This window comes from Vicia villosa, linkage group LG2 (assembly GCF_029867415.1).
Source record: "Vicia villosa cultivar HV-30 ecotype Madison, WI linkage group LG2, Vvil1.0, whole genome shotgun sequence".
Lineage (NCBI taxonomy): Eukaryota > Viridiplantae > Streptophyta > Magnoliopsida > Fabales > Fabaceae > Vicia > Vicia villosa.
In genome coordinates, this window is record NC_081181.1 from 79,284,088 (window position 1) to 79,295,767 (window position 11,680).

The window sequence follows — 11,680 nt, forward strand, 5'->3', positions numbered from 1 at the left end:
TAAGGTTTATAAATAGTTGTGCTCGCTTAGGCCCCGCGACCTAATGCCTACGTATCCTTTTCAGGAATCAGAGCGCCGTAGTTCGGCTCTTTAGTTTTTGTTTGTTTTTGTGTTTTTTAGTTGAAAAGTTACATTCGCACTCCGCTGCTCGACCTCTGGAGTCTTAAGCTGGGAATGGAGCGGAAATAACGTGTCCGATTAGGAGAGAAAGAATGCCCTGAAGGCAAGAGAAGGAATGCCTCGGAGGCAAGAGAGAGAATAGAGAAAATTGGTTTGTGTCTTTTAGGTGTAATTCCATGATGGACGAAAACCCACTACAAGGCTTCGCATCACTTCCTTACTTTGTTTAAGTCTGAGCCTTAATTAGGTATTTTCAAATGTTTTGGTTGGGTGTTTTTTAAGGGAAATTAATTTGTGACTTGAATCATGCCTTAAAAAGAGTTTTTTTTGAATATTTAGAGAACGCACATCGAGGCCTACGCCACAATCGTTTCTCTAAATAGTAGTTAAGAAATACAAAGCTTTGGATATTTAGAGAATGCACATCGAGGCCTACGCCACAATCGTTTCTCTAAATAGCGGTTAAGAAATACACCGAGGCCTACGCCTCAATCATTTCTCTTCCGCTAAGTGGGAAAGAACATACATCGGGGCCTACGCCCCAATCATTTCCTTCACACTAAAAAAAAGGTATTAGCATGATTCGCGTCGTCCTTTATTAATGTTTTAAAGTTGAAAAGAAAAAGGAAAAGAACCTAATCTAATATGAACTAAAAGATGATTCTAAGTCCTAAATTGTCAAGTTAAAGTCTACCTAAATTATAGGATTTCAAAGGGAAGACTAACCTAAAAGTTATGGATTATGGGTCCTAAAATTCTAAAGGAACACACAAGTGAAACCACAATTACAAGTAAAAATTACAAGTAGACAATGGTACAAAATTAGTACAAAAGCATGACTTGAAAATATAGCACCAAACATGAACACAAATGATTCAAAATATAGTGCAAAATTGAATTAAAAGATACTATTTTTATGAGAATTTTTATATGACAAAAGCAAGAATTCTAATTAAGCAAAAGAATTAAGAGTTAGCCTAAAACTAAGATTTTTAGTGATTATTCTTATATGTCAAAAATATGTTAAAGTCTCAAAATTCATAGGAAAAAATTAGCTTTTATTCACTAAAAAGAAATGGCAAAAAAACTAATAGAACCTAAAAATATTAATGGAAACAGGGGGTGTAAACTGAAATATAGGGTGTGAAGAGCAACTGGGCGCAGGGTGTTGGCCCAGCAAGATCTTTTTTGTTACAGATTTTCTCTAGCCAAAAATGGCAGTGACGGGCCACAGGGGGGACGCATAGCGTTTTGGCCCAGAAGTTATGTTTTTGTATTGATTTTTGTAGTGAAAGAAAACGGTACATGGGCCAGTGGGGGTGTGACTTAGCAACCGTTTGGCCCATCAGATTGTGTTGATCCAATTTACTTTCAGAATTTATTAAGAGTAAAAATTTAACAATTAATTAATTAATAAAAATAAAAATAAAAAGGAGCAATTGAGATTTGGGAATTAGGGTTCTTTCGTGAAATTCAACTCAGCTCAACGGCGCACAAACGGCAGCCCCCTCCGGCGAGCGTTTTGAACGCCGCCGCGAGTCAATATCATCTCCCCTCTCGAACTCACTCTCTCAGTCTCTCCATCGTGAATCGATGAAACAAAATGACACCACCTCGCCGAGAATTCAGCGCCGCTCATACCCTCTCCGTCTCTGCTCACTTTTCTGAATCGAGCTCTCCTACGATGGCACGGCGAAGTTGCTTAAGTATTGCTTCGGGTGCGAATTTACGGATCGGAGCGCTACTGACGCTTGAGGCTGTTGTTATTTTTGATGAAGTTCTTGCGGGTCGTAGTTGAGGATGATGGTGACTTCTTCAGGTAAGTCTTTGCTTCTTCGACCTCTTCTTCTTATTCCTTTTATTCGGCACTATGTGTGATTTCTGCGTGTTGAATCTTTTGTGTGTTCTTGCTGCGTGTTGTTATTGTTGATGAAGATGACGATGGAAATAGTGTGGAGGTTCTGAGAGATTGGAGGGAGAATGGTATGATGAGATGATGAATGGTGAATTGGTTCAAGGTGAGAAAAATGGTGGAGGGTATGGAAATGGTCTAGGTTGTGAAGATGATGAAGAATGGCATGGAGGTTGAATGAAGGTGAGTGAAGTGATGATTGATGAGTGAAGAGAGAATGAAGATGATGCCTGGTGGATGGTTCCGAAGATGGAGAATGAATCAAGAACCCTTGAATGAAGGTGGAGTAGAGAATATATAGGTTTCAGGTTTGTACTCCTCTGAATTTTCTTTTCAGATTCTGTTAGCCTGTTATTGACTCTGTTAGATTCTGTTACAAAATTGGTTAGGGTGGTTATAGAATCGGTTAGCTGGTTGTTACATGTGGTTTTGAAATTCTGTTACGGATCAGTTAGTAGTTAGAAAAAGTTATGAGTTTTTCTGTTACTGATGGTTATGAGATAAGTTAATGTATGCTACTGCATAGGACTTATAGTGAACTAGTGTATGTGTTGAATGATGATGTGTGAATGGCTGATATGTATGTGTAGGCTGCTGGCTGGATTATTTGAATAAGGTATGTGATGGTTTGCAAGGCTGTGATGCCTTTATACTATTACCTTTTTTCGAATTCAAACTGGTTGTAAATTGATGAATACAGATGCTGATTTGTACTGGTTGTGTGCAGGTTTAATGAAACATGGGGTGCAGGAAGGATAAAGCTTGGAAGTTAGAAATATGGGGACAAAGAGCTTTTCTTTTTTTTTTTTTGAAACTGGTTTTGAAGAAATAATATTAGTCATGGTTTTGACTAGCAAATGTATAATATCTTTATGCATTCTGTTTGGATTTTGAAATATCATTCTCTTCCTTGTAAGTTGTAAAGAACTGTGAATGATATGGTTTATTTGAGACCAATTTGAAAGATGTATAATATTTTCCATATTGTTGAATAACCTCCTTAAGCAAATCAACTTCATAGCTTGTAGTAGAAGCACCAATATAAACCAATGGCGTAATCCACGATAGAATTGATAATTGTAAGCCAAGAGGATCTTAAGGCATGCCATAGACAAACCTCAATTCCCATGAATATATTCTGACCATCAACTTGAGAAATCCAAAGGATCATCTAGCCCAATCCTATTAACCATCTGGATATTTTGTTAAAAAACCTTTGAACCATTGACTCCATAATGTATAAGGTGTAGATGAATAGCCATATAACCACATATGCAAATGAAATAAAATGACCTAGTATGAATGAATGAAATTTGGGAGTTTAACCCATGCGTGATAAGCAGATGAATTGGGAAGAATGAGTCAGTTAGAAATAAAATTAGATGGGCAAATTTTAGGGTGCAACAATGCTCAATTCTTGACTTCTGACACGTCAAACAAGAATACACAAACTCAGCAATTTCCTTCTTCATTCCAGGCCACCAAAATAACTTTTTCAAATCATGATACATCTTGGTAGCACCAGGATGAATGCTTAACCCACTACGGTGTCCTTCTTCTAAAATACGCCTTCGGTGTTCATCAATATCAGGAACACAAACTCGGTCACCAAACCTCAGTATACCGTTCTCGTCAACTCTGAACTCACCACACTTTCCTTGGTTGATCAAAGTCAACTTATCAATCAATTCAACATCAGCTTTCTGACCTTCTCTGATCTCTTCAAGAATACCACTAGTCAGCTTCAGCATACCCAATTTAACACTAGTAGGAGTACCTTTACACGCTAAACTCAAGTCTCTGAATTGTTCAATCAAATCCAATTCCTTCACCATTAGCATAGGCATATGCAATGTCTTCCTACTCAATGCATCAGCAACTACGTTTGCCTTACCCGGATGGTAACTCAAACCAAAATCATAATCTTTAAGGAATTCTAACCACCTTCTCTGCCTCATATTCAGCTCTTTCTGATAAAAGAGATACTTCAGGCTCTTATGATCACTGAATACTTCAAATATCAAACCATACAAATAGTGTCGCCACAACTTCAAAACAAAAACTACAACTGCCAACTTCAAATCATGAGTCGGATAATTCCTTTCATGCACTTTAAGTTGTCTCAATGCATGAGCAACTACTTGTTGATTCTGCATCAATACACCACCTAAACCCATCAGAGATGCATCACAATAGACCACAAACGATTCTGTCGGATTCGGCAAAATCAAGATAGGAGCACTATTCTTCAGATCTTGGAATCCTTCTTCACACTTTGCATCCCAAGTAAAAGCTTGTCCCTTCCTGGTTAGTTTAGTTAACGGCAACGCTAACTTTGAAAATCCTTCAATGAACTTTCTGTAGTAACCTGCAAGACCAAGAAAACTACGAATCTCTGACACTGACTTCGGAGCTTCCCACTGAGATACAGCTTCTTTCTTTGTAGGATCAACAGCAATACCATTCTTAGAAATTACATGTCCAAGAAAACTGACCTCTTCTAACCAAAATTCACACTTCGACAATTTGGCAAAAAGTTGCTTCTCTTTCAACAACTCTAATACAGTTCTAAGATGTTCTGCATGTTCTTCCTCACTCTTAGAATATATCAGGATATCATCAATAAACACCACCACGAACTTATCGAGATAAGGATGGAAGATCCTATTCATATATTCCATAAAAACACCGGGTGCATTAGTAACTTCAAACGGCATTACAGAATACTCGTAATGTCCATACCTTGTTCTAAAAGCAGTCTTCTGAATATCGTCATCTTTCACACGTATCTGATGATACCCAGACCTCAGATCAATTTTGCTAAACACACGCGCCCCAACCAACTGATCCATCAAATCATCAATCCTCGGCAATGGATATCGATTCTTGATAGTAACCTTGTTTAATTGTCTGTAATCTACACAGGCGCACCCCACGGCGAAACACTAGGACGAATGAATTTCTTCTCAAGCAATTCTTCTAACAGCTTCTTCAGTTCGGCCAATTCAGATGGCGACATACAATATGGTGCCATCGACACTGGACTCGTTCCCGGAACCAAATCAATAGAAAACTCCACTTCTCTTTCCGGTGGTAATTCATTCACATCTTCTGGAAAAACTTCTGGAAACTCACACACCACAGGAAATTTGCTACTTGCCACTTTTTCCTTCACATTCATCAGTGCAAACAACATAAACAGTGTTGCATCATCCCTAATAGCCTCATTCACCTGTCTAACTGTTATTTCCAGATCATTAGTACTAACCTCTTCAGGAAAAATTATCGTCTTTGCAAAATAGTTGATATGAACACGGTTGAACTCCGACGAGTTCATTCCCAGGATTACATCGAGTTGTTTCAACGGAAGACACACTAAGTTCATTCCGAATTCTCTACCAAAAATGTCAATCGGAAAATTCAAGCATGCGGACGAAGTAGTTACTGAACCCGACGCAGGAGTGTCAATAACCATACTTCCATTTATGTTAGATATCTCAAGATTCAACCTCATAGCACAATCCAAAGAAATAAAAGAATGAGTTGCTCCTGTATCAATAATCGCAACTAAAGGTGTGCCACGAATGAAACACGTACCTTTAATCAATCTGTCTTCTAGAGTAGTCTCTGACCCGGTCAAAGCAAAAACCTTTCCTCCTGATTGGTTCTTCTTCGGCTTAGGACAATCCGGACTGATGTGACCCTCTTCACCACAGTTGTAACAAGTCACAACCCTCTTCTTGCAGTCAGCAGCAATATGACTCACTTGGTCGCACTTGTAACACTTTTTCTGATCAAGCTTGCACTCATTCCTACGATGTCCCATCTCACCACAATTATAGCATCTGATATGAGCACTGGAATCTCCCCCACTGGGTTTCTTCCAATCCGCAGATTTACCTCTACCATATGGCTTACCTCTATCCATAGGCTTCTTACCCTTTCTGTCAACCAACTCGCGAGAGTGAGATGAATTCAGCTTGATGTTATCCTCCTCAAAAATCCTGCTACAATCCACTAAGTCAACAAACCTCCGAATCCTCTGGTACCTAATACCCTGCTTGATTTCATCACGAAGGCCATTCTCAAACTTGACACATTTTGAGAACTCTTTGGCTTCATAATTGTTATAATGCACATAGTACTTTGCCAGTTCTACAAACTTTGCAGCATTCTGGTACTGTCATGTTACCTTGGACCAGCTCCAGAAATTCAACCTCTTTTCTGCCTCTAACATCCTCAGGAAAATACCTCCTCAGAAATTCCCTTTTGAATATAGCCCAAGTAATTGTTGTACCACCAGCATCCAGTTCAGCTCTGGTTTCCAACCACCAGTCATCAGCCTCCTCAGATAACATGTGAGTGCCATACCTCACTTTGAGATTCTCAACACAGTCAATGACTCTGAAAATCCTCTCGATCTCCTTGAGCCATTTATGAGCGCCTTCGGGATCATGTGTGCCTTTGAACAATGGAGGATTGTTCCTCTGAAAATTCCCCAACTGCTTTTCAGCACCAATCCCTGCTCCTACAACATTTCCTCCAAGCACACCAGCAATCATGCCCAGAGCCTCAGCGATAGCATCATCATTTCTTCCTCCTCTTCCAGCCATTGTTCTGCTTAACCACAAACAACCAGTCGGAACAAAAGTATCGACAAATAACTCGTATTAGTCGCATACACAGGAAAGACTGACACTAAGACTCTGGTCATAACGACCGACTATGCTCTTATACCACTATTGTAACACCCCTCTAATAACCCGCGGCATTTAAACAAATATTAATCAGAGTAACATGCAAGAGGTGTCACAATTCATAAAATAAAGGATACACACGTTTGACACATGTCATGCATTCACTGAGATATCTGAAATTATAACTCATTAAATAAAATCATGTTTACACAGCGGAATTGAATTATCGAGTCAACATTCATCAATAATGTATCAGACTTCAAACAAACATAACAAATAGAGTTATAATCAAAACTCCAAAACAATGTGTTCCCAGTGTTACATCTACCAGAGCATGACACCGACATAAAAACTAAAAACCGACTTATGAGCTAATTCTCACCAAGTCGCGCCGCTATCCTCAATCTGAAAATGACAAAAAGTAAGGGTGAGTCTCATCATAGTTAACAAATGTTATTGCATCATAAATAATAACATATCATAGTGATATCACTCACCCAATTGTTTCATATTCAGACAAATCATCATCACACATTCACAGATAAACAAACGAGTCATCACATAACATATATAATCATGTTATAAGAAAAATCATGCATATGTATGAAACTGACACTATGCATGTGGTACCAAACATCACCAGTGGAAAAATCCACCGACCGATCTATCATCATCTAGATACGGCCCTACAAGCACAGATTCCACACAATAGGAATCTTGCCCTTCATTGAATCCTTCATCTTTAGGATACAGCCCTCAACAATGATTTTGAATGCATGCAAACAATATATATATATAACATACTATCATCATCATCATTCTAGGAGTAGCATCACCTATACTCATTCATCATCATCATACCTCATAAATAAGCATGTTCATATACATATAATTGCACCATTCAATAAATCAGACGACAATATTTCAAACAGATTCATCAGTTTAAAGTTACACGTCATCAGAGTTTCAAACATCACAAAATAGCAAAATCTGCAAGTCACGCTGGCCTTACGCGTACCATACGCGTACCAGCATAGATAAAACTTCACATCACACACACACCATACGCGTATCATACGCGTACGGACAGGACATCATTTCCACACAAACATGCACATACGCATACCAGCCAGGCATACGCGTATCAAACAGGTACCATACGCGTACCATATGCGTATGAGCAGAAGGTACAACCAGCTGCACACATGGGGAGCGTATCATACGCGTATCACCCCCTCCATACGCGTACCATACGCGTATCATACGTGAACGGGCAGGAGTTCTCAATTCTGCAACTTACCCATTCATCTTCCTCGCGATTTCACCTGCACAGTCTGCGATTTGGGTCTAAAAACCAGAAAATTCACATTCTAACAGCATACGAATCCATCCAACAATCACAGTTTACAATTCTACAGTCAATTTCATTCATCATACCCTAATTCTACTCAGTTATTAGGGATTTTGACAGCTATAGATCCAATCTAAATGATGAACACAAACAAGATCTAAAATATAGAATCAATGGATCCATCAATACTCCCAATCCATACTATAACCTATAATACGATAATAAAGGTTAAATGGAGAGTCTCCCCTTACCTCATAATAGAGTTCTTAGTTCTTGGTCTCTCCCTTTACAGTTCTCCTTCACGTTCCTCGTTCCCAACTTCTGTTCTTTCACGTTCTTTCTTTGTTTTCCAATTCCAATTGTTTTATGAAAATAATAATAAAATTAGTAAAAGGTTTGTTAAATCACCTCCCCTTATTTTACTATTTCCTCACATGGCCCAAATGCCATAAACCATTATTTTATATTATTTCCACAAAATTTTTATAATTCTAATTATTAATTCAATATTCCAATTAAATTAATATTAAAATTATACGGGTGTTACAACATCTCTAACATCTAATTCATATCACTTGGGGTGGAAACAATAGATTGTAATTATCAGCAACATCCAGACATATCAAGGAATAGAATAGCCAACATCTCAATAAACTTTTCTTCAGACTTTCATTATGATTTTGAGAAGATGGATGTGATAACGCGAAAATGTATCACATATTTGGCTTGATTAACATAGATTATTTCCCTATTTTATTTTAATTAAGTTGCCTTATGTTGGTATTATGCTGGTATTTTAATGAGTTTCAGGAATTTAATGTTTACGAGGCTCGGAGAAGAAAAGGGGTAAAAAGGAGAAGAAATGAATAAATATAAATATATAAATATATATATATATATATATATATATATATATATATATATATATCTGTGTGTGTGTGCGTGTGTGCGTGTGTGCGTGTGTGTGTGTGCGTGTGTGTGTGTGTGTGTGCGTGTGTGTGTGCGTGTGTGTGTGCGTGTGTGTGTGCGTGTGTGTGTGCGTGTGTGTGTGTGTAATGTGACGTATTGTCTAATTTAATTTGCTAAAGTTCCCCCTCAAACTGAGAACTATGCTACGACACAAATTGACACAACATCCTCTTTTAGAGCATAAGAGGATACTCACTAAAGGACACAACATCCTCTAATTTAATTTGCTAAAGTTCTAAAATCAACAGAGCGAGAGTTTGAGATTATAGAACTGATAAAGGTTAAAATAAATAGAGCGAGAGTTTGAGATCTTTAACTGGATAGTAGACATAGAACATTAGTGTTAAGGACGGCGAGAGCGTATTAAAACTTATTGGAATTTATTTATTTTCAAAAATTGTTTTTAAACCCGACGCGGGACAACGAGAGTGTACGTTAGGGAATACTAGCATGATCCGAGTCAACAGAGCGAGAGTTTGAGACTAGGAGATTTAAGTAGATAACCTCTTCACGAAATGAGCATTTTACCAACTGTGATGTTTTCAAAAAGCTTTTCTAAATCTAATGGGATGGAGAGAGCGTACATTATGAGTTAGGATCGTAGTCTAAATCAACAGAGCGAGATTTTTAGAGGAGGACTTTTAAATGACATAGTTAATAGAGATTTTTAATTAAATAGGAACCATAGCCAATGGAACTTCGGATCACCTAAGTTAGACAAACTACATACTGATATCCGCTTATTATTATATTACCTCGATTTAAGATTTTATTTTCCCCATTTATAAATGTCATACCCCAAAATTTACCTCCCACACTTCACTCATAATGAGTCAATGCTCAAGGGTTACATTAAGGAGTTCTCTCACACAAGGCTCTTGTGAAACTAGGGTTTGGGTACTCTTCTAAGGAAATGGGATAAGTAAAGCCCAATAAAGTCTCCCCATGGTTTATCATGCTCTAAGGTACTCATATAACAAAGTTCAAGATTCAACTCCAAAGCCTTGTTCACTCAATGATCCAGATAACCCACAGTCAACCGGTTTGACCTAAAAGTCAACCACAGTCAAAGCACAATCTAAAGCTCTCAATTATGGATCAACATCAAGTAAATTAAAGTATATCCATCATTTGATCAAGGATTGATCATGATTCCATTAATAGAAACTCAGAGATGAACAAATACAAAAAGGTTCAAATTAGGGTTTCTTAGGAGAAAGTCAACCCAACTTTGACTGGGCATAACTTTCACATGGAACATCAAAAATTCCCCACTCAAAGCCTATTTTGAAGGAAATTGGATTCTCTACAACTTTGTCTCTCACAAGCCAGGGCTAAAAAATGCTTCATTTAAGAGGTATGGTGCAAAAGATTACAGGTCCTTTTCAAGCATCCTTCAAAAGCAGTTTTTGGCAAAGAGGATATGATCAAGATAAAAGTTCCAAATAAAAGATATGTTACAAAGTGGCTTATAAAGGACCTCTTGAGGTTTCCAAAAAGTCTTAGAACTCCCTCATAGCTAAAAAAATTGAGTGAGATATGCTTGATCAAAGTTGGTTGATTTTTGGAGGCAAAATGTGAAATAAGAAGGTTCAAATTGAGAAACTTTGCAAATGGGCCTATGGTTTTATGATACAAACTTGGTCCACAAGTCATTAGCATGCCTAAAAACACTTGCCACAAAATTTAGCATTATATTTAATTTAATATGATTTTTTATTTCATTTTAATGATTTAATTAAGAAAAAAAATCAAATATTTTGGTAAGGAAGATATATTGATTGATTCCAATCAATATTAATGACAATATATTGCAATTTTCGTGACAATTGGATTGAGAAAGAATAAGTGAGGTTTTGGCCAAAATAGAAACTTGTTATTCAAGAATAAAATCAAATTTTCAAACTTTGGCAAGATTGGATTCCTAAAGATTTTTGATTGTTATAAGTGACCTAATTCGTGCCCTATAAATACATAACCTAAAGCACATGAATAAGGGTTAGAAAGTCTGGGCAGAGCAAAGGCATTCGAGAACAAAAATTTCCTCACAAAGCTCAAACTCGGTTTCAAGGATTTAGGGCGTTTCAAAAGGATTTGAAGATTGCAAACTCTTCCTTGGAGAATTCTGAACGTGTTGGGATCATCACGCGTCATCAACAACCCCAAAACACTCTCCAAATCGTCAAGGTACGTGCTTCTGAAAACTGAGTCGATTGGCTCGTGTCTTGCATTCTCATGGACTTATGATTGCATATTGTGACTGTACTTGATGCCGTGAACGTGTATGCATGAATAATTGGGTTTCTGGGCGCGTTTTGTACGAACCACCATTGTTGAACAAACTAGGGTTCGTGAGTTTAATTTGGGGATTTCTGATAGGGATAAAATTAGGACAAGATAATAGTGTGGTTGGATTCGCATGATGAAAATAGAGGGATTAAAGGGGTCGCGAAATATTCATATGCCAGGGTGATCTAATCGCTATTTTCCAGACATTTGCTTGCTACGAAAAATTCCAAGCAGATTCGTAGCAAATCTGCTGAAATTTACAAGTCTTCTTGGGGAAGATGATGAGTTGTCCCCCACCACTGGTCCGTTTGAAAATTGGCACGCGTTTCCTTGTGTTTATGT